This window comes from Eublepharis macularius, chromosome 4, assembly GCF_028583425.1.
Source record: "Eublepharis macularius isolate TG4126 chromosome 4, MPM_Emac_v1.0, whole genome shotgun sequence".
Taxonomy (NCBI): domain Eukaryota; kingdom Metazoa; phylum Chordata; class Lepidosauria; order Squamata; family Eublepharidae; genus Eublepharis; species Eublepharis macularius.
This window is the reverse complement of record NC_072793.1, coordinates 179,907,387-179,929,035: the sequence shown is the minus strand read 5'-3', so window position 1 is coordinate 179,929,035 and position 21,649 is coordinate 179,907,387. Positions and strand designations below refer to the sequence as shown.

At 49.3% G+C, this 21,649-nt stretch overlaps 1 pseudogene; it reads left to right on the top strand.

The window, feature by feature from the left end:
* Positions 1-21,649, top strand: part of LOC129327236 (zinc finger protein 208-like) — a 113,626-nt pseudogene that overhangs the window by 82,534 nt on the left and 9,443 nt on the right.

Here is a 21,649-nt window from a genome sequence, read left to right as displayed (position 1 = left end):
AATTCACACAAGGGAGAAACCATATAAAGGCCTGGAGTGTGAGGAAAGCATCAATAAGAGTGGAAGTCTTACTGTCCATCAAAGAATTCACACAGTGGAGAAACCATATAAATGCCTGGAGTGTGGAAAAAACTTCAGTCAGAGTAGAAATCTTATTGTCCATCAAAGAATTCACGCAGAGGAGAAACCATATAAATGCCTGGCGTGTGGAAAAGGCTTCACTCAGAGTGGTGATCTTACTGTCCATCAAAGAATTCACACAGGGGAAAGACCATACAAATGTCTGGAGTGTGGAAAAAACTTCAGATTGAGTGGAAGTCTTATAGTCCATCAAAGAATTCACACAGGGGAGAAACCTTATAACTGCCTGGAGTGTGAGGAAAGCATCAATAAGAGTGGAAGTCTTACTGTCCATCAAAGAATTCACACAGGGGAGAAATCATATAAATGCCTGGAGTGTGGAAAAAGCTTCAGTCAGAGTGGAAATCTTATTGTCCATCAAAGAATTCACACAGGTGAGAAACCATATAAATGCCTAGAGTGTGGGGAAAGCTTCAGTGAGAGTGGAAGACTTAGTGTCCATGAAAGAATTCACACAGGGGAGAAACCATATAAATGCCTGGAGTGTGGAAAAAGCTTCAGTCAGAGTGGTAATCTTACTGTCCATCAAAGAATTCACACAGGTGAGAAACCATATAAATGCCTGGAGTGTGGAAAAAACTTCAGTCAGAGTGGTGAACTTACTGTCCATCAAAGAATTCACACAGGGGAGAGACCATACAAATGCCTGGAGTGTGGGAAAAGTTTCACTCGAGCTGAACATCTTACTGTCCATCAAAAAATTCACACAGGGGAGAAACCATATAAATGCCTGGAGTGTGGAAAAAGCTTCAGTCAGAGTAGCGATCTTACTGTCCATCAAAGAATTCACTCAGGGGAGAGACCATACAAGTGTTTTGAGTGTGGAAAAAACTTCAGACAGAGTGGAAAACTTACTGTCCATCAAAGAATTCACACAGGGGAGAAACCATATAAATGCCTTGAGTGTGGAAAAGGCTTCAGTCAGAGTGGCGATCTTACTGTCCATCAAAGAATTCACAAAGGGGAGAGACCATACAAATGTTTAGTGTGTGGAAAAAACTTCAGACTGAGTGGAAATCTTACTGTCCATCAAAGAATTCACACAGGAGAGAAAGCATATAAATGCCTGGAGTGTGGAAAAGGCTTCCGTCAGAGTGGAAATCTTACTGTCCATGAAAGAATTCACACAGGGGAAAAACCATATAAATGCCTGGAGTGTGGGAAAATCTTCAATCGGGGTGGAAATCTTACTATCCATCAAAAAATTCACACAGGTGAGAAACCTTATAAATACCTGCAGTATGGAAAAAGCTACCCTGAGAGTGGAAACTTACTTTCCATCAGAGAGTTCACACAGGTGAAAAACCGTATTAATGCCTGGAGTGTGGAAAAAGCTTCATCAAGATAGAAAACTTACTATCCCTCAAAGAATTCACACTTTGCAGAAACCCTATAAATGCCTGGAGTGTGGGAAAATCAGTCACAGTGGAAACTATTTCCCATTTAACAATTCACTCGAGGGGAAGGGATGCCATAGAAATGCTTGGAGTTTAGATGAACATTTCTTCAGATAGATTAGCTTACAGAATTAGAATGCAATGAAATAGATCATAGTGATATATACCATCATTTAGTATAATTGCATCAAAGGTTTTAGAGTTTAAAAGCCAATTCCTCAGAACCCGCCAGCTGCAACATATTTTGTGGGGGAAAGGGAACAACACGCTCCAGTCTTCATGGTCCAGGATGCAGAGTGAGCGTGCTGAGGTCTCTAGCATCCACTGCTCACCAAGCAATGCCTGATGACATCCCTCCAAGTGGCAGAATGGGGTGCAAGGAACTCTCCCTCTTGCTGATGCAGTTGTAGCCCCTTGGCTCCTCCTCCTGTTGTCATCTAGAGGTCAGGGAGGGAAGACACAGGAACTGCACAACCACAACAAAGGTCTGTGACAGCAGTGACATGCTAGTGCACCCCACAGATGAGTCTTGTAGGTTTTCGATCCTGCAGGCAGGGCCCAGAGTTCTTTTGGAATTACATTTCTGGACCATAGAGACCATTGATGTGGCGAACACTTCAGCTTCAGTGGTCATACTCTGAGGTACCACTTACCTCCTTCAAACTCAAACCTCTGCAAGAAGCACCCCAAATCTCTGAGAATTTCCTAAACCAGAGCTGGCCATCCTGGATGAGTGTCAGAGTCACAGTCTATGGCTCACTTTCCTTCTGCCAAGCCATGGTATGGCAGTTATCTGTAGGAATATATGACAGCATCCCACCAAAGCCTTTAACACCCTCCGTAGTCCTCTGGGGAAGGGCTTCAATGTGTGAAATGTGCCAGCTGGGTCCCAGCCAATGTTCCCTCTAAGTGGTGCAGTGTTGTGAGCCAGAAATCCAATTTGTGAGCAGGAACTTGCAAGTTGTGGGCGCGCCTTTTCGAAAACCAGAATCCATTTGATTAAAAGACTTTTGATTTAGGTTGTCTGAGACATTGGTATTGGGTGCCATCAATATGTTGATGACACCAACTTAGGCATGTGGTTCTCAAAAGCTTATGCCTCAATAAAGATGGTTAGTCTTAAAGATGCTACTGGGCTCTTTATTATTTTGCAACTACAGACTAACACAGCTAACTCCTCTGGATCTACGGAGAAGAAGAATTGTGCATCATCCAACCACGCAGTGCACTCACTCTCTGGCTATTCCCGTCTATGTTTTATATAAAAAGGTGTTGTGAAGCATGCCTGCAAATGGCTCAGATACCATTTCTTCCCACGTGCATCAGTGTATTGCCAGAGCTTTCTTTGCATTTTGGGCAACATCAGATGAGCTTCAGTAAAGCTTTCTCTTTGCCCACAAGCAAATCCTAAAGAGAGTGTGATGTGCAGTCATCCCTCCCTCTACCTCTGCTCTATCGGCATCTCCTGTTTCTTCTGTGGCCAGGTCTGCAGAAAGAAGAAGAAAGCTAGCTGAAGTTGCAGGGGGAGCACCTATTTAGCTTCCACCTGAGAGCTGCTCATTGGAACAGCCTAAAACTGGCTTATAGTCACCCTAGAGGCTTCATGGCTTTAAAACTCTTTCCTTTTCTCTTTGTGAGTTCTGGTCATGGGATTTTTGAAATGAAATCGTCATAAAGCGTAAAGTCAGCATTGAAGTCCTGCCTTCTCCTTGCTTCTGTTTTATTACACTGTATTGCAATGATCTATTCTCCCCTGAAGATATAAGCAGAATGCCGTTGATGTACAAAAATACTGGTAAAACTGAAGCCTCAGCTCCCCACTCCCCATGGAGTAATTTAACTAGAGGACAGCCTGTCATACCAGTCCGTGTAAAATTTCCAGATTCAGACCTGTCATGAATTTTCCTTGCCATGCAAGTCTTTCTTACTAGGAAGTCAATTTTTTTGTGTGCATGTAAAATAGATTTCCTTAGTCATGAATTTACACACATGCAAAAGGAGTATTTCCCTACCTGGAGCTGGCATGGGCTGGTGAGAAATCGCATGGGTGCCTGCTGCTGCCTTCTCCTGCAGCACCGGGGCAGAGAGGATGCTTGGCGGGCCAGTGAAAGGCCTTGTGGATGCCCACCGTGGCTCCTCTTCCACACCCGGCAATGGGCCTGGGAAAGGCTGCATGGGCGCCTGCTGCGGCTCTTCCCCCAGAGCCCAGCAAGGGGCTGGAGAAAGACCGCACAGGTGCCTGCCATGGTGCCTCCTCAAGAGCCCAGTGAGGGGCCAGAGAAAGGCCACACAGACGCCGGACACGGCTCTTCCCTCAGAGCCCGGCGAGGGGCCAGGGAATGACCGCGCAGGTGACCTCCGCGGCTCTTCCCCCAGAACCCAGTGATGGGCCGGGGAAAGGCCACATGAGTGCCTGCCACAGCTCTTCCCCCAGAGCCTGGCGACGGGCCAGGGAAAGGCCACGTGGGTGCCTGCCGCAGCTCTTCCCCCAGAGCCTGGTGATGGGCCAGGGAAAGGCCGCGTGGGTGCCTGCCACAGCTCTTCCCCCAGAGCCTGGTGATGGGCCGGGGAAAGGCCGCGCGCAGGGCCGGTGCCAGAGTTTCTGGCGTCTGTGGCCATGTGCGCGCGTGCGCACACCTTGGACTGCATGATGACATCATCACGCTATGACCCCATCCATCCTGCAGCGCAGGATGGACAGGGCAGTGCACGGAAGCTGCTCCGTGCTCCGCACGCCACCCCAGCAGCTGCTCGCAGCTTCTGCGCCCAGCTGGGGTTTGTGGGGGTGGAGGAGCATGCAGCGGAACTGGCGTGCAGCCATCCAGTCCCATGCCGCTGCCGCCGCCACATGCCCCAGCCGGGTGTAGAAGCCGCGAGCCAGTGCTGGGGCAGCACGTGGAGGCTGGGCTATGCGGGCGGAGGAGCGTGCAGCGGAGCTGGCGTGGCTGGCTGCAGCTGCTGCTGCAGCCAGCCAGCCAGCCAGCCACGTGCCACCGCCACCACCACGTGCCCCAGCTGGGTGCAGAAGCCGCAAGCCGCTGCTGGGGCGGCACCCGGAGGCTGCGCCCGGCTGAGGCATGTGGCAGCGGCAGCAGCATGGCTCCTGTGCCTTTGGGAAGTCCTCTGGGAAACCATGGGGAGGTGTCACAGTTTCCAACGGCACCCCCCCCCCCGAGGAGGACCCTGTGTGTACATTGTTGACTTTACACCCCCAAAGTCAAAGGGGTCGGGGCAGAACGGAAGTGTGACTCTGGGATCCCGTTTCTGGCAGAAGAGTGGAGAAGGAACTGTTCTTACTGCTCTGTGTGGAGCACGTAGTTCCATGCAGACTGTCCTAAATGTAATGTCTGCAACATGAGAGCCTTTGGCTGGAAAGAGCAGCGCAAAATGCCTTGAAGTGCTGAGAGCAGGACTGGAGCAAAGCATAAATATTAACATGACACATTAAACAACGCAAAATTACATAGTAGGAACCTACTTACAGCAACAGGCAGGTTGAGGCGTACTCAGTATAGATTGTAGTCTCTAAACTTGTACCCAAGTAGCTTTCTAAACCCTTCTGAAAACGGTATAATTCTGTTGCCTGTGTTAAAGAAGCCCTTTTGAACAATTCAGTTTTGCAGAGTTTGCAGAAAGCTAAGAGGGTGGGAGCTCTTAGCTTTGAGAATCCTCCAAGACCAGGTCTCTGGAAATACTTTAGCTGCCACAGGAGAAATTTCAGAGTATTCAGCCAAGTAAGGTGCAAAAAAGCCCAATGGAAAAAAACCTGAGACATGAGCCTTAGGAAACGCCCTTTCCACAACTGAATTGAAGCGCTGCAAAATGTTACTTTACGGCTGAAAAGATAACACCATTTGGAGCGTGTTCTTCAATTTACCATAAAATAAACCCAAAGAGAGCCAATGCAGAAGTTGGGCTACACAATGTTTGGACTTGCAGAACACTCATGTGTGTGTGTGTGTGTGTGTGTGTGTGTGTCTGTGCATTTGAGTAGAGGCGTGGGGCAGTCATACTCTTTCAGCCTAACCTACCTCACATGAATGATGTTGTCATGTCTGAGCCCCCCTCCATGCCAATTTTAAGGATCCTTTTGCGCTGAATCAGCGTATCCTGCCATAACGAGATGTCATTTGACCAGTGTCCTAACTATTTCTTCCACAGGCTTTCACAGGTGTTTATCTCATGTAACAGCTTCCAGTGTTTCTGACCTTGTACTCAGACTTGGCTATGTCTTGCTTCCTAGTGACTCAACTGATATTGCAAGTATGTGACACGTTCTCACACAAGGAAAGCGCCAAAATCCTGTTTATGATGGAGGGTGGGTGGGGAGAGGAGACTTGAATGTTAAAAGAGAAGTCTCTCTCTCATGTAATGTCATTCCTATCAACTTTCGCTCTTGCTGCTTAGATGCTTACCCTGCTTCTGAGTAGTCCTATGAACATATATATGGGAACAATCTGATTTCTGAATAAAAACCATTTAACCAAGAATCTGTGTCTTGCTGCAATGGTCCAGGGATCCGTCTACTATATCCTGTCATCCATAGCCTGACAGATGTTAGGATAAAATGAAGATGAGGAGACCGTTGTAAGCCTCCTGGGGTCCCTATCAGGCCTATAAAGGCAGCATATAAATAAAGGAGTCATGAAACAGTTGACAAGGGATATCCGGAGCAACTTCTCTGATGGACTGGGGTAGATCTCTCCTCAGTAATACACAAGGGACTTTCTCTCCTCAGGGGGCCTTCAGGGCAGGGAAATGGCCGGGTGGGAAATCCACCAGGAGTTGGAAGAGGTGCCTCCCCTCAGCTGAAGGGGGGCAAGTGGATGTCTCCGTGTGAGTTCTGCACAGGCAAGATGGCAAAGGTAAACTGGGCAGACGCAGCTGTGCCTTGGCTGAAACTATTTGGAGGTGCAGGATCTCTCACTCTGGGGCTCTGATATGGATGCAATTCCCTTTCAGCACAAGGCTCTTGTGGTCCACTATATCATTTGGAGAAAGCTGGTTCCATATGTGAGAAACACCAAGAATTTTTTTTCCCAGGAGCTGGGCGCTGCTTCCATGTTTCCATCTGTTTGCAGTCCTGTCTGTCTCCTTTTAACTCTCCCAGCTGGACTTTCACCAGGTATGCAAAGTCTTCTTTTGTTGATTGGAGAGGAAGACAGAGCAGACCGGAATGATGGATATTTGCACAGAAATTCTCATTCACATTTCCCATTTTTATGGCCAACTTTTTATGGTTCAGTTGATGTGCACGTGCCATCAACCTACTTATGGCACCCCCAACAAGGGGCTTTCATGGTGTTTTCAGGTGGGTAGCCATGTTTTCTGCAGTCCAAGAGCAAGATCAGGTCCAATGGCACCCTAAAGACCAACAAGGTATGAGTTTTTGCTCAGACCTCAGAAATCTAGTTGGTGCTTAAGGTCTTATGGGACCCAATCTTGCTCTTCTCGGGTGGTCTCCTATCCAATTCTGACCCAGTCAGACCCTGCTTAGCATCCAAGCCCTGACAAGACTGGTCTATACCATGGCACCTTCCCTCCCAATGGTTCAATGAGGGAAGCCCAATGGGCCGTGCAGTGAGGTCCTTCAGCTGCCCTCAGAAAGCTCCCTGGAGGCCTGTTTCCCCCCTCCCCCCTGCTGGCCAGGTAGGGTTGTCAGCAGGGGCTGCATCAGGGTTTCTGGCGCCTGTGGCTGCCCCTATGTGCGCATGTACATACTGTGTGCAAACACCCCCCAGACTGTGTGATGATGTCACTATGTGATGATGTCATCACACAGCAAGCCGGCCCCATTGGCTGGCAGGTGGCTGGGACAGCGTGCGGAGGCTGCCTGCACTCCCAGTCGGGCGCAGTGGATGGCTGGGGAGGTTCCGCATGCCGTCCCAGATGCCTGCCGTACCTGGCCCACAGCTGCTGTGTCTGGCCAGGGGGTGTGTTGGCGGCAGCAGCAGGCTGGCTGGCTGCAGCAGCTGCAGGCCAGGCATGCCCAGCTCCATGGCACGCGCCTCCGCCCCCGTGCACCCCCTCCAGCACCCTCTTCGGCACCTTAGCGCCTGCGTCGCCCACCTCACCTCAATGGTGGCACTGGTCCTGGCTGTCAGCCTCCGGATAGTGGCTGAAAATCTCCCGGAATTACAACTGGTCTCCAGGCCACAGAGATCAGTTCACCTGGAAAAAAATGGCTACTTTGAGGGGTGGACTCTATGGAATTATGCCATTGTGAGATTAGCAAATTTTAGTACTGACTTTAGATCAATCATGAAATCACACTAGTATAGAAAAAGGGACATGAAATATGTTCTTTGTGCATGTTTTAAAGTAACTGGTCCCTGCCTGGGCCCCTCTGGCTCCTTGGGCCTTTCTGGCTGCACACCAGAAAAGGAGAACTTTTGGCCTTCTGGAAGAATAGATACACGGACATTCCTTAGATGCATCTGCAGAAACAGAGCTAAGAAAGAGTGGGGGTAGAATGACCATATATAGGGAAGCTGATAAGAAGAAGGTATGAACAGGGATAGAATGGCAGATGTTCTGTCGCGAGACTAAGTTTAAAAAATGGACAATAGCCAATCCAAAGATGTGAGAAGTCAGATGCTTTGCCTTAAGTGTGACTTTCATTTCTCCAATGTGATGTAAAGTACCTTTAAGATAGAATGTACTACTTTGTTCTCGTGACACACTCAGAGCTCACCTAGTAGTAGTGTGTCCTATATTTGCAAATATATCTGGCTTTTCTTTACAACATCCTTCACTAGACTTCATTCTCTGTGTGCATTCATTTCTCTTAATTGGCTAAGATAGCCAGACACACACAATCTGAGTACAACACCATGCCAAGGTCTTTTCCCTCCCCAAACCCCACTTTCCCCAGGTTTCTACCCCCAGATCTCCAGGAATTTCCCAACTTGGAACTGGCAACCCTATGGCCAGGGGAGTGGTTGAGGATCAGGGAAACTGGTGAAGGGCAACCCTAGTTAAGCGCCTTCATTCTTGTCAAGATTGTACAAGATTGTAGGATGCACTCGAAGAGTAGTAGTAAGCAGAAGCTCTCAGAACACCTAAGTGACATATATGAAACACTAGATATAGCATAGCCATAGAATAGAAGGAACATAACTGTAGAAGAATTTAGCTTTAATCTACCTGTGTATTGGCCTAACTCTCTATAACAGACACAAGCCTTGCATTTTGGCCTGGGTTGGCCGTAAAGCCGAAAGTGCGTTCCAGAGATACAAAACAAATTGCCCATCCTGCCTGGTCTCTGCCAAGTCACAAGAGATATGTTCAAACCTCGATAACAGAGTACTAGCTCTAGCTAAACTGTTTTCATTGTCTTCTTGGGAAAGATGAATAGCCAAGCTACATATTGGGAGTACTTTTTTATGCTGATGGTAACAGATTGAAGACTAACAATGGATTCTTGTACTGTTAAGGGATGGGAACAGGCAAACTGAAGGCCTGGGGGATGACACACCGCTACCGGATAGTTACTTTATTAGCACTACAGATGCCAGAAAAGGACTGTTTGTTCTTTGAAATGATAAACAAACTTTGGCAAGTGATAATTGAGTAAGGGGACAACCCCTAATTATGCCAAACCAATGGAATGACATTAGGTCATATGTACACGTAACTAACTTGACCAGCAACTTATTGAATGCATAATTGAACCAAAGGAGATAAAAGTTTGCGTAATGGCTTTGAAACCCCGAAGAGCACTGGGGTTCTGATGGGCCTTACACTCTCTACCCACTCTCTTCTGTTTATTCGAATAAACAAGTAAGTTTTACCCTTTTCACTGGACTCTGCCGTTTGCTTGTTCTCTGAGTCTGGCCTTGAAGCAGTTCAGGACACGTGTTTGTGTGTAACAGGATCCTAGCGAAGGATGTGGCTATTTATCACCCACCCAGTCTCTGAAGGGCCCTTTCTGGGCCTGGGGGTTGCCAGGAGTCCAGGCCTGAGGCTGAGGAGGGGAGCAGCCTGCAGTAGGCCTCAAGGCAGCCTTTCCCTCGGGCCTTAGGCCTCCTCTCGGCCCATTTCCCTGCAGGCCTCTGTTTCCTAGGCAACCAAAGCATTGGGCCTGGAGACAATGGAGGGGAGAGCAGGAGCCAATGGCTGAGGAGGAGGTGGAGCTTGGAGAGCAAGTAGAAAAGAGATCATCTGAGGGGACCTGCTTCTTTCGCTGGAGATTGTTAGTCTCTGTTTTATTTATTTATTTATTTATTTAAAACATTAGCATGCAGCTTTTCTACCCAAATTAGGGTCACCAAGGCCATGGGTTAATCTGCCCACTCTCTGTGATTTTTTTAAAAAATTAACATCGTGTTACAGTAGTGGTTTAAAAAAATTAGGCTTCTTTCTTTGTCCTGGCTGAGTCCTTCATGCCTTATTTTCAGCTGTGCAAGAGGGCACGCCCTGACTGAAGAGAGGGTCTCCTGGGGAGGCAGGGTAGGTGTTCTGGACTCTCCCCACTTTAGCCCTTGAACTAATCCGGTTGAACCATCCAGTGAGGGCCCTTCCTTCCTCCAGGGCTGGAGAGGGGTGTGTGGTGCCATAGATTATTAACCACAGGTGCTAGATTGTGGGATGCTTTCCTCAGCTAAAATCCTCTTACTACAAAAAAAGCATCATGTCAAGCAGAGAGAGTGAGCGAGGGCAGAAACATTGCCCCTGCAGGGATAGTTTTCACTGTACGGGGAGATTTCAATTCCTAGCTGTGCCTCAGAGCGGAACCCCTCATTCCCAGCACATTCATTCTGTAGCTTTAGAAAAAAGGGAAATACATGTATTTCACAGCATGAAAAATTTATCCATTATTTCAGATAACTTTCATTAACTCTTTCAGATAGTGGATAAATTTTTCATGCTGTGAAATACATGTATTATTGCTGTTTACACTGTATATTGGCTACTGAAATAAGCTTACTGCTTACGTTTGAAAGTGGAGAGTTATTACGTGAAAATTGGTCTATTTGATTATTTGTTCTCCTGGACAGGATTTATATTGCCGTTCATTCAGTTATCAACCTACTTATGGCAACCCCAATAAGGGGCTTTCATGGTGGTTTCAGGTGGGTAGCCAAGTTGGTCTGCAGTCCTCAAGAGCACGATCCAGGTCCAATGGCACCTTCAAAGCCAAGAAGGGCTGAGCTTTTGCTCATTCCTTGGAAATCTAGTTGGTGTTTAAGGTACTATGGGACCCAATCTTGCTCTTCTCCAGTGGTCTCCTATCCAATTCTGACCCAGTCAGACCCTGCTTAGCATCCCAGCTCTGACCAGACCCGGCTATACCATGCCACCTTCCCTCCCATTGGTTCAACGAGGGGAGGCCCAATGGGTGCTCGATCTAGAAATCGGATTGCTTGATCTGGAGGGTGTAAACACAATTGGAGAGGCAGCAGGATTGGAGTCCAGCGGCACCTTAGACAGATTTTCAGAATGTAAGCTGTTGAGAGTCACAAGCATCCTTCTTCAGACCTTCCGAAGCTTTGACTCTCGAAAGCTTACAGACTCTGAAAATCTGGCCTCTAAGGTGCCGCTGGGCTCAAATCCTGCTGTGGTACTGCAGTCAAACTCGGCTATCCAGCTAAACTAACCACCGGAGGGAGACAGAGAGCTGGCAGAGACCTCTCTCTCCGGAATGAAGGGACGGAGGAAACCTCTGCGTAAAGTCCGGCGCTGCGTCTCCAGCTTGCCAAGGCCGCGCCTCCCTCTCATTTGCAGAGTTTAGGGGTGCGATCCCCCCTTCCTGGAGGCGCGGCGAGGAGGGGGCCTGGCGAGGCTTCGCCAAAGGGGCTCCGCTTCTCCCCACGCGCCCCGCCGCGGCTCCTTCGCCGGTGAGTTTCGAGCGCAGATGCGGAGAAGGCGGAGGGGGCCGCCGGGCCAGGCTGCCGGACCGCAAGGAAAGCAAAGAGATCTGGGGGCGCCTGAAAGACCTGACGACTTTCCTGGTTTATTATTGCTGGATTGAAACGGGGACGGGCCTTTAAGGTGCCGCCAGATCGTTTTGTTTTAAGGGAAGGGAATGGCCGGCTGGAGAAAGGGGTGGGAAGGAAAGGAAGGGGCCAGGCAAAAAGCAGCCGCTGATCCAGAGTTGCAAAAAACGCTCACCCCCCCCCCCCGCCTCCGACGCTGCTTCCTGGTGTATTGGGGTGGGGGGCAGGAGGTCCCTGCAATGCATGCGGGGAATGGGGTGGGGGGAGACCGCTTTCCTGTAACAGTGGGATGCCTTGAGATTGGCTTTAATAGAGGCTTGAACAGCGCAATCCTATGGAGGGTTACTCCAGTCTAAGTCCATTGACTTCAATGGGCTTAGACTGGAGTAACTCTCCATAGGATTGCACTGGAAGAAAGGCGAGGAGGCTCGCCAGCTGTGGCCAGGGCAGTTCCTGATAAATTCACCAAGTATATTTAAAGGTTGGTGATGTGTTTTAAGTTTTTCCCAGGAAGGAATAAAACTATCTAGAGGTGACCGATGACTCTTGATTGCTGGATAGGATCGCGTCGGGGTTCTCACCAAACTGGGATGAAAGGGGAAGGAATGTCAGAGGGGTGTTAAAGGGAATATTTCTCAGGCACCTTTCTTGTTCAAAGCACTACAGTCTGAGATGTGGGAGGCAGAAGTCCGATACGCCTAGTCGCCCTGCGTTCCATGTGCTTGGTATGTGCTTCCCAATGTTCTGGGCTGGATCTGGTAATGTTTTGTCTCACTGGATAAGAAATACATTCAGAATGAGCAGATCATGTCTTTCGTATCATAAGCAGTTAGTGCATCAGGGGCTAGATGTATCACACTTAGAGATAGCTGACCTGTGACCCACCATTTCCTAGGCTTCAGGGAAGTGACGTCATTGCACAGGCCCAAGAGCGTGTGTTCGCTTTGCCCCACTTTGCCCCGGTCTGAATCATGGCCTTCTTCCCCCCTCAAAGAGAGGGATCCCCTCCCTCCAAAATCACCCTCAGTCTCGCTCAAATTGACCCCATGTGAAGCATGAGAGTGCTTCTGGAGTCATGCAAGTTACACGATTAGGACAAATCACATGATTAAAAACAATATATAATAGAATCACTTAGGTTTTTTTCTGATTTTTCGATGACACCCTTTAAAATCACTCCCAGCCTCGCTCAGTTTTGAGAAGTGGACAGCCTCCCTCCCTGGGCCGGGCCTTTTACTGTCCGTCTCCAAACCCTACCTCCTCAACAACCACTAGGACCCAAATTGGCCCTGTGTGAAGTGTGGGAGCGCTCTTGAGGTCATGGAAAGAGGTTGTTGGGCTGCCCTAGGAGAGCTCCCTGGAAGCCTGTTCCCCCCACCTTTGGCCCCTCCTGACCAGGGTAGTGGTTGAGGAGCGGGGAAACCGGTGAATGGCAACCCTAGTTAAGTACCGTTGTCCTTGTGAGGATCCTAGAGAAGGATGTGGCCATTTATCACCCACCCACTCTCTATAAGGTTCTTTCTGGCCAAGGGGGTTGCCAAGAGCCCAGGACTGAGGCTGAGGAGGGGAGCAGCCTGAAGTAGGCCTCAAGGCAGCCTTTCCCTCGGGCCTCCTGGCGGCCTGCAGGCCTCTGTTGCCCAGGCAACCACAGCATTGGGCCTGGAGACAATGGAGGGGAGAGCAGGAGCCAATGGCTGAGGAGGAGGTAGAGCTTGGAGAGCGAGTATAAAAGAGATCATCTGAGGGGACCTGCTTCTTTCCCTGGAGATTGTTAGTTTCTTTTATTTATTTATTTATTTATTTATTTATTTATTTATTTATTTATTTATTTATTTATTTATTTATTTAAAACATTAGCATGCAGCTTTTCTACCCAAATTAGGGTCACCCAGGCCAAGGGGTAATTTGCCCAGTTTCAATGATTGTTTTTTTAAATTTGACATCATGTTTTAGTACTGGTTTAAATAATTAGGCTTCTTTCTTTGTTCTGGCAGGCTCCTTGCCTCATTTTCAGCCATGCAAGAGGGCAAACCCTGACAAAAGAGAGTGTCTCCTAGGAACGCAGGGAGGGTGCTCTGGGTGCTCCCCAGTTCAGTCCTCGAACCAGACCAGTTGAACCATCCAGTTGCTCCGGTCCTGGAGAGAGGTGTGTGGTGCTATAGATTATTCACTACAAGTGCAAGATCTCTTTGGGGTCAGCAGCGAAGAGAAACAGTCTCTTTACATCTGTTTACATCTGAGTCTCAGACGTGGTCCACCTATCCAGGAGAATTAAGTGGCGGAGACCTGAACTGATGGAGTGGGTGGCATTAATTTACGGCATTTCCCCCTGCTTTTTCCATGCATGGATTCAAGGCGGTTTCACATAAGACTGTGAGTGTAGGAATAGATTTTGAGATGCTTTCCTCTACTAAAATCCTCCGCCTACAGAAAAACATGATGACAAGCAGAGAGGGCGAGGGCAGAAACTTTCCCCTTGGTGGGTTAATTTTTATTGTGTGGGGAGATTTCACTTCCTAGCTGGAATGTTCCACCAACTGCCTCCAGTCAACCTGCCCATCCCATTGCCTCAGAGGACAGCCACCTCATTTCCAGCCAATTCATTTTGGATCTTTAGCAAAAAGAATTTCCCAGCCTCTTTCTTTCTCACCCTACCAGACAGTAATGAAAATACTCTCTTGACGACTTCTCCAGTGTCTCCTCCGTGTGGTGAAGGAAAAAGACCAGCCATGCTGACAGCTCAGGTAAGGGAGGGAGCGGTGAGCAGTGGGGTCAGCCGGGTGGGCTCCTTCTCCATTGTAAAGTTCAGAGGATTGGACCTCTTCCCCTTGGTTCTGGTGCTGCAAGATGTCAAGGTTGGCCACTTTGAAGGTGGGAAAATGGTCACCCTTTGTGCAGCATTCCATGTTCAGAGAAGAAAAGAATCCTGTTCCCGAAACATCCCACCAAAAAGGATGTGCTCCTCTATATGGACATCTTTGGCCTCTTCCCCAAAAGGCTGCTAGCCCCCTGTGACTAAGGACCACTCCCTCTAGCCCCAGGATGCCCTCAAAGAGGGCACCAAACACCCTACGGGACTCTTACCCCCTCCTCTTTGTTGCTGGAGTTCCACTTTGCTTTTACCATCCCTGGTTTTGCTTGTTCTTTATTTTATTATTTTATTTTTATGCTATTTTTCTCTCTGATCAGGGACCTAAGGCTGCTTTTCCCACCATCCTCCTCCACTTAATTTTCACAACAAACTTGTAAGGAAGGTTAGGCTGAGAGACAGACAGGCCCAACGTCCCCAGACGAGCTTCCATAGAAGTGTGAAGATTCAAACTCAGCCATCCCAAGTCCTACTCCTTCACTTTACCCAGTAAGCCACACTAGAATCTTGGGTCTTCTTTCTCCCAGACCAGCTTTCTAGTGATGTTAAGAAATGCTTCTTTCTTCTCCTTCCAGGGTGGGGTGTCCTTTGCAGAGGTGGCTGTGCATTTCACCCAGGAGGAGTGGAGCTTGCTGAGCCTATCCCAGAGATATCTGTACAAGGAAGTCATGATGGAGAATTTTGGGAACGTGGCCTCTCTGGGTGAGGATCCCTTTCTCTTGGGCTGTCTCCTTCTGGCTGTGATTGTAAGGAAGCCCCCGCTATGGAAGGACACACCCTGCCTGCCCTGGGCCCACTGACGTATCTCTGCCACTCTCCATGATCCTTCCTCTGATGTGGGAGGGGTTGTGGGTTTTCCTAGGAGGTAAGGAGCTGCTATCTACCAGTCCTGTGCCCCACCCACATGAGAGGCATCAGGAGTTTCTTGGATCTGGAGAAGGTGGGGGGGCAGTCTAAGCAGGTGATTCCCTCCTGTCTAGGCCTTGCCTTTCCTGGGCTGGGGTATGGTTGTGGAGGAAACCGTGCCGGCTTCTCTGACACTTAGTTTTCAGGTTGCTTGGCATTGCTGAACTTATGTGCACACTGAAGTGTTTTAATGTTGTTGTTTGTTTGTTTTATGGATAAAAAGGGCCTCAGATTGCCAAGCCTGACCTCATCTCCTGGCTGGAAGAGGAGGAGGAGCTGTTTCCCCTGATCTCTCATGAAGAGGAGGGATTGGCAGGTAGCTGTCATGGGGTTGTGTGTGGCCTGCGCTTCCTTCCAATGGTGTTGTGGCATTTCTGTGCCCTTGTGTAACGAGCTTTTGCCTTGTCTGAACTAAGCTTCCACTAGCCAAAAGAAAGGTGTATCTTTTCTCTTGGAAAGCTTTCAGCAATTAGTTTTCAGACCTGCCAAACAGTTAAGTTCTTTGAACCACCTGTTTATCAGTACATTTATTTTATATAGGGTTTGGTACTGCTTTGCAGCTGCTTATCAAGCACACAGACACCTGTCTAGAGTTTATTTCACTTTATTGGAAATATACCCTAGTTTTTTAATGAAGCAAGTGATTAAAATATAAATGGTTATTAATATAAATCCTATAAAACAGAACACAGAAAGGCAATAAGAAATAAGTTTGCTAACATTTTGTAATAAATACCAAGTTTAACATAAGTTTCTATGAAATGCATAGTAAAAATAAGTTCTCACCTAAATTCTCTCAAGAGATTTCTTCCATCAGAGCTCTGACATTCTATCTGAATTTGCATTTTTGTAAGTTATCATATGCAAATATCTAAGATCTATTCACGTGATAGCACAAAAAAAGATAATTGGTCTGCTTCATAGAATATTCATAATTTCTATTGTATAACCTTCCAATTAGTAAAAAATGACGTTATACTCAAACTTGCAAAACAAAACTATAAATCTCTGAGAAATGTCGGAAAGATTTAAGTTAAGAGATCACTATTGGTTGCATCTCTGATAGAGGAACATTAATCTCGATAGAGTCCACTATTTTAATTAACTGTCAAAGGATGAAAGCACACCTGTTAGAATTACCTAACATTCTGAAAAAAACACACACACACACACAGATGGTTCATGCAAAGTCTGAAAGTTCATCTAGAATACAAGTACGTGGCCTCGTATTGCTTAGTCTTGATTATTGCCATGTGCTTTTATCTGTATTGGTGCAACACTTGTGTGTCCTCATAGACTGAGCTGCTTCTCAGACTTTTCTGCACGCTTGACTTATTCCTGATATTCTTAGCAGTTGATCCACAAGCACTCGATTCAGTTTGGGTATGGTTTGTGTCCTCATGTCTGCCCTCCCTCTTCATTTCTGCAGTTGTGGAGCCAGTTTATTTTCTTTCTCAGGTAGCTTAAATAATAAGGGTTTTTTTTAGCAAGGGGACTGTCGCCCTCAGTGGTGTCATAGCATCCCCCTTTATTTTTTTCATATGATTCAAAATGAATGCACTGCCTCTCTTTGCCTAGGGAAGCCTAAATGGGTAGCAGCTCCCCCCCCCCAATCTCTAAGTCTCCTCCCCCCTGGAACATGGTCCGAACTGGAGCGTCTCGTTTGAGCTGACCCACAGTGAAGAGACAGAGGTCACCGCCAGCAGGTTAAGTCGGCTTCTGTGGGATGGAGCCCAGAGCTGCAGCAGTAGCTGTGACTCTTTCGAACCGTGCTGCTTTTCCTAATGCAGGAAGTGGTCTTCCTCCCTCCCCCATGCCACCTGGGCTTTTGCATTTTCTTTTTAAACGTCATTTTCATGCTGCTGTAGTGACCTATCATTGTAATAATAGATGCAGTGTGTGTGTTGTGTGTTATGTGCCGTCAAGTCGTCTCCGACCTATGGCAACCCTATGAATGAAAGACCTCCAAAACGTTCTCTCTAACAGACCTGCTCAGATCCTGCAAACTGGATGATGTGGCTTCTTTTATCGAGTCAAGCCATCTCGTTTTAGGTCTTCCTCTTTTCCTGCTGCCTTCCACTTTTCCTAGCATTATTGACTTATCTTCTCATGATGTGATCAAAGTACGATAGCTTTAGTCTTGTCATTTTAGCTTCTAAGGAGAATTCAGGCTTGATTTGATCTAATACCCATTTATTTGTCTTTTTGGCTGTCCATGGTATCCGTAAAACTCTCCTCCAACACCACATTTCAAATGAATAAATTTTTTTCCTGTCAGCTTTCTTTACCGTCCAACTTTCAAATCCATACATGGCAATGGGGAATACCATCGCTTGGATTATCTTGATCTTGGTTCCCAGAGAGACACCTTTATCTTTAAGGATCTTCTCTAGCTCCCTCACAGCTGCTCTTCCAAGTCTCAATCTTCTTCTGATTTTTTCATTGCAGTCTCCCTGTTGATTGATGATTGAGCCAAGGAATAGAAAATCTTGAACAACTTCAAATTCCTCATTGTCAGCTTTAGAATTGAGTAGTTCCTCAGTAGTCATTACTCTTGTCTTCTTGATCTTCAGTTGTAATCCTGCTTTGGCGCTTTCTCCTTTAACCTTCATCAGTAGTCGTTTCAAGTCTTCACTATTTTCTGCTAGTAATGTGGTGTCATCTGCATATCTCAGATTGTTAATGTTCCTCCTACCAATTTTCACTCCTGCTTCTTCTAGATCTAATCCAGCTTTCCTTATGATATACTCTGCATAGAAGTTGAACGGGTAGGGAGATAATATGCATCCTTGTCTGACACGCTTGACAATTGGAAACCATTCTGTTCATCTTCGTTCTTCTGTGCCTCCACACATGGGACTGCGCAGGCGCAGGCCAGCCGCCGGAGAATTTTCTAGAGCTTCCATGGCTCCGAAGGGGCCGTTTGTCGCGCGCCTCAGCGACCGTTTTCCCGCCCAAACGGTCACGTGATCCTCCAGCGACCAACGGCCCCTTCCCTCAGTTCTCTTCTTGCCGCCGCTTGGAGAGAACGTGAGCTTCGTTGCTCTGTGCTTTTGTGCTTCGTGCTTTATTCTGACTGATTGCTTGGCTTTTGACTTCGGACTTCGTGACCTCGACTATTCTTCGGATCTCGTTTGGACTTTGTTGTGGACTCGGTAATTTGACTCGGACTGTTTTTGACCTTCCTTTCGCGTGCCCCTGAAGATGGCCTCAAAGGCTCTCTTCAAGCATTGCCTCCAATGCCACACTAAAATGGCCAAGACCGATGGCCATGAACTGTGCCTGTTCTGTTTGGGGGAGACCCATAATGTAACGGCCTGTAAGATTTGCCAGGGCTTCACCAGCAAGGCCCGACAGGAGCGCAAGGCCCGTCTTAACTCCTCCCTGTGGCAGAAGGTCATGTCCGGAGGCGCCCCGTTGCCCTCCTCCAAGGCCGGCCCTAGCCCCTCTGCCGAACGGCATTCCAGAGCTGGCTCAGTGGCCTCCGCGAGGTCGGGGTCGAAACCGCGTCCCCCGAGTGCCTCGGCGTCGAGAGCGGCCTCTCCAGCGCAGGGACCGGTGCGGCCGCCCCGTAGCGCATCTTCCACCAGGTCGGATCCGAGACCGACATCGGAACCGAGGATCCGTCTACCGAGTCCCCGATCGGAACCGACGACCGGGTCGATTCCGGTAAAACCTAAGAGACCGAGGCCGAGGTCCCCTTCGAAGGCGAGGAGCGCGTCGGTTCCGAGGTCTTCTTCGGAACCGGCGAAGAAGAAGAAGAAGACCAAACATCACCGGTCGCCGCATCCCGCTCCCCAGGAAGAGGTCATCGTGCTTCCTCACACGCCTTCCCCTCATCTGGATTCCCCGGAGCCAGAAGACATCTCCGTGCCGGTGCCGGATCCGATGGCCTTCGAAACGGTGCCCGCAGAATTCTCTTCGGGACCGGAGCCGAGCCCGCGCCGTCGGATCCGAACATCGCCTGCTCTTCGGTCGCCGAGGCTGGAACCGAGCCCGTCTCCTCGTCGGAGCCGTCCTTCCCCTGCCCGTCCATCTTCACCAGCTGCCGGTCGTGAGCGACGTCGGTCTGGGGACAGTGTCCGATCGGCCCGGTCCACTGCGTCCCGACATCGACAGGCCTCCTACCTCCCTTCGCCATACCATTGCCAGTGGGAAGGGGCACCTGCGGGTTTCTCCGTGTCGGAACCGAGGCCTTCGACATCGAGGTCGACGTGGGCTCCCCCTCCGCACCAGGTTCCGGAATCCCAGCTCGGTTCCGATGAGGAGGATGTGGAGAGCTTTGGCGGCTACCAGTCGGAGTCCTGGTCCGAACCATCGCCAGCTGAGGAGCTGGTACCATCTGCGGACTCGCCATTCGAGGACCTCCGCATCTACGCCGACCAGATGGCAAGGATGGCCAAGGCTCTCGAGATGGACATCTCCTCGGCAGTTCCCCAGACCAAGGACAAGCTCCTCAAACGCATTTACGGAGACAACCCGGCATACGTTGGCTTCCCCATGCTCGAGGGTCTTGAGGAAATCGTGGAGAAGGTATGGCAGGTGCCCTGCGATCAACCTCCAACATCCAAGAGGATTGAGCAGCTCTACAAGATCAAGCAGGGTACCTGGCCGGCGCTGGTGAAACACCCTCCACCTTCCTCCTTGGTCACAGAGGAGTTCAACCCCAGGCGATCGGGTCACTCCTCGGTACCTGCCGATAAGGAGGGCAAGAAACTGGATGCCATGGGCAGGCGCCAGTACATTGTTTCTTCCCTGGGTCTGAGGATTGCCAACTATCAGACCATCATGGCAGGGTACCAGCTGTACCTCTGGGAGAAGTTGGCATCCTATACACGAGACCTCCCTCCTGAGCAGAAGGCTGTGGTGTCCCTGCTGCAGACAGAGGCTGTGAGGCTGTCTAAGCAGCAGATGAACGCTGGAAGCCACGCTGCTGACACTGCTGCTAGAGGGATGGCTTCGGCGGTGGTCCTCAGGCGCCACTCCTGGTTGCGGTCTACGGCCCTGTCCCAAGAGGTGCGTTCCAGAGTGGAGAGCATGCCATTTGAGGGGGACTCGCTCTTTTCCAAAGCGACCGACGAGACCCTGAAGAAAAAGAAGGAGGACCGGCAGACGGCGCGGTCTTTGGGTCTGGCTCCAACGGACAAGCCCTCCTCCAGGTCACGGTACGCTCCCCGATCTGGCCCTTACCATTACCAGGGCAGATACCATCAACAGCGGCCGGGCTACCAGCAGTACCCTGCCTACCAACAGCGGCCCTACCCTCCCGCACAACAGCAGAGGAGGCGTCGGCCCTTCAAGCCTCGTCCGGCACAACAACCGGCCCAGCAGAAGGATCAGCAGGGCACCGGGAGGCAGTACTGACGGGTCACGCCAGCCGTATCCCCGAACTTTTCGGACAGACTTAGTCCACTCCTCTCGGAGTGGGAGTCAATAGCATCTGACTCATGGGTCTTAACTATTGTTGAACTGGGATACGGGCTGGAGTTCGTTGAGCTGCCTAGATGCAGTTCACCCCTGACAGCTGTCAATAACACTATGGCCGAGCTGGATGCGGAGATCGTGTCGCTCTTGGCCAAGGGTGCTGTGGAAGAATTGCCCTATGAGGACTCTGTAAAGGGATTCTTCTCTAGGTTCTTCCTGGTCCCTAAGAAGGATGGGGGCTTACGTCCCATCTTAGATCTGAGGGGCCTTAATGCCTTCCTCAAGGTGACCAAATTCAAAATGGTAACGTTGGCGGCTGTGATCGCCTTGCTAAAACAGGGGGATTGGTTTGCGGTTCTTGACTTAAAAGACGCATACTTTCACGTGGGCATACGGAAGGAGCACAGGAAGTACCTGAGCTTTGTTTACCGGCAACGGGTTTTCCGGTATAAGGTGCTCCCCTTTGGCCTGTCCACTGCCCCACGAGTGTTCACTAAATGTGTGGCCCCTGTGGTTTCCTTCCTACGGGAAGAAGGCTGTACCATCTTTCCGTACCTCGATGACTGGCTCATCGTGGCTGAATCAGAGTCTAGGCTGGTGCAGGACATTGGCTTGGTACTTAGCACTTGCCAACGCCTGGGGCTCCTGGTGAACTTGGAGAAATCTAAACTGGTGCCCAACTGCAAGGTGTCCTACATTGGTGCACTGTTAGACTCTGTGGAGGGTAAGGCCCTGCTCCCCTTGGAGAGGGCTCGGTCCCTAAGGGGTCTAGTGTCCATGTTTAAAAGGAACCGGTTCCAGTCTGTGCGCACTATCCAGTGCTTACTAGGGCATATGGCAGCGGCCACCTCTGTGGTGCCTTTCGCTAGGCTGCGTATGCGCCCTCTACAGAACTGGTTTGTGCGGAGGTATGATGCTCTACTGCACCCTCCATCCCTCAAATTCTCTATCCCGAGGGTCATCCTCTCCTCCTT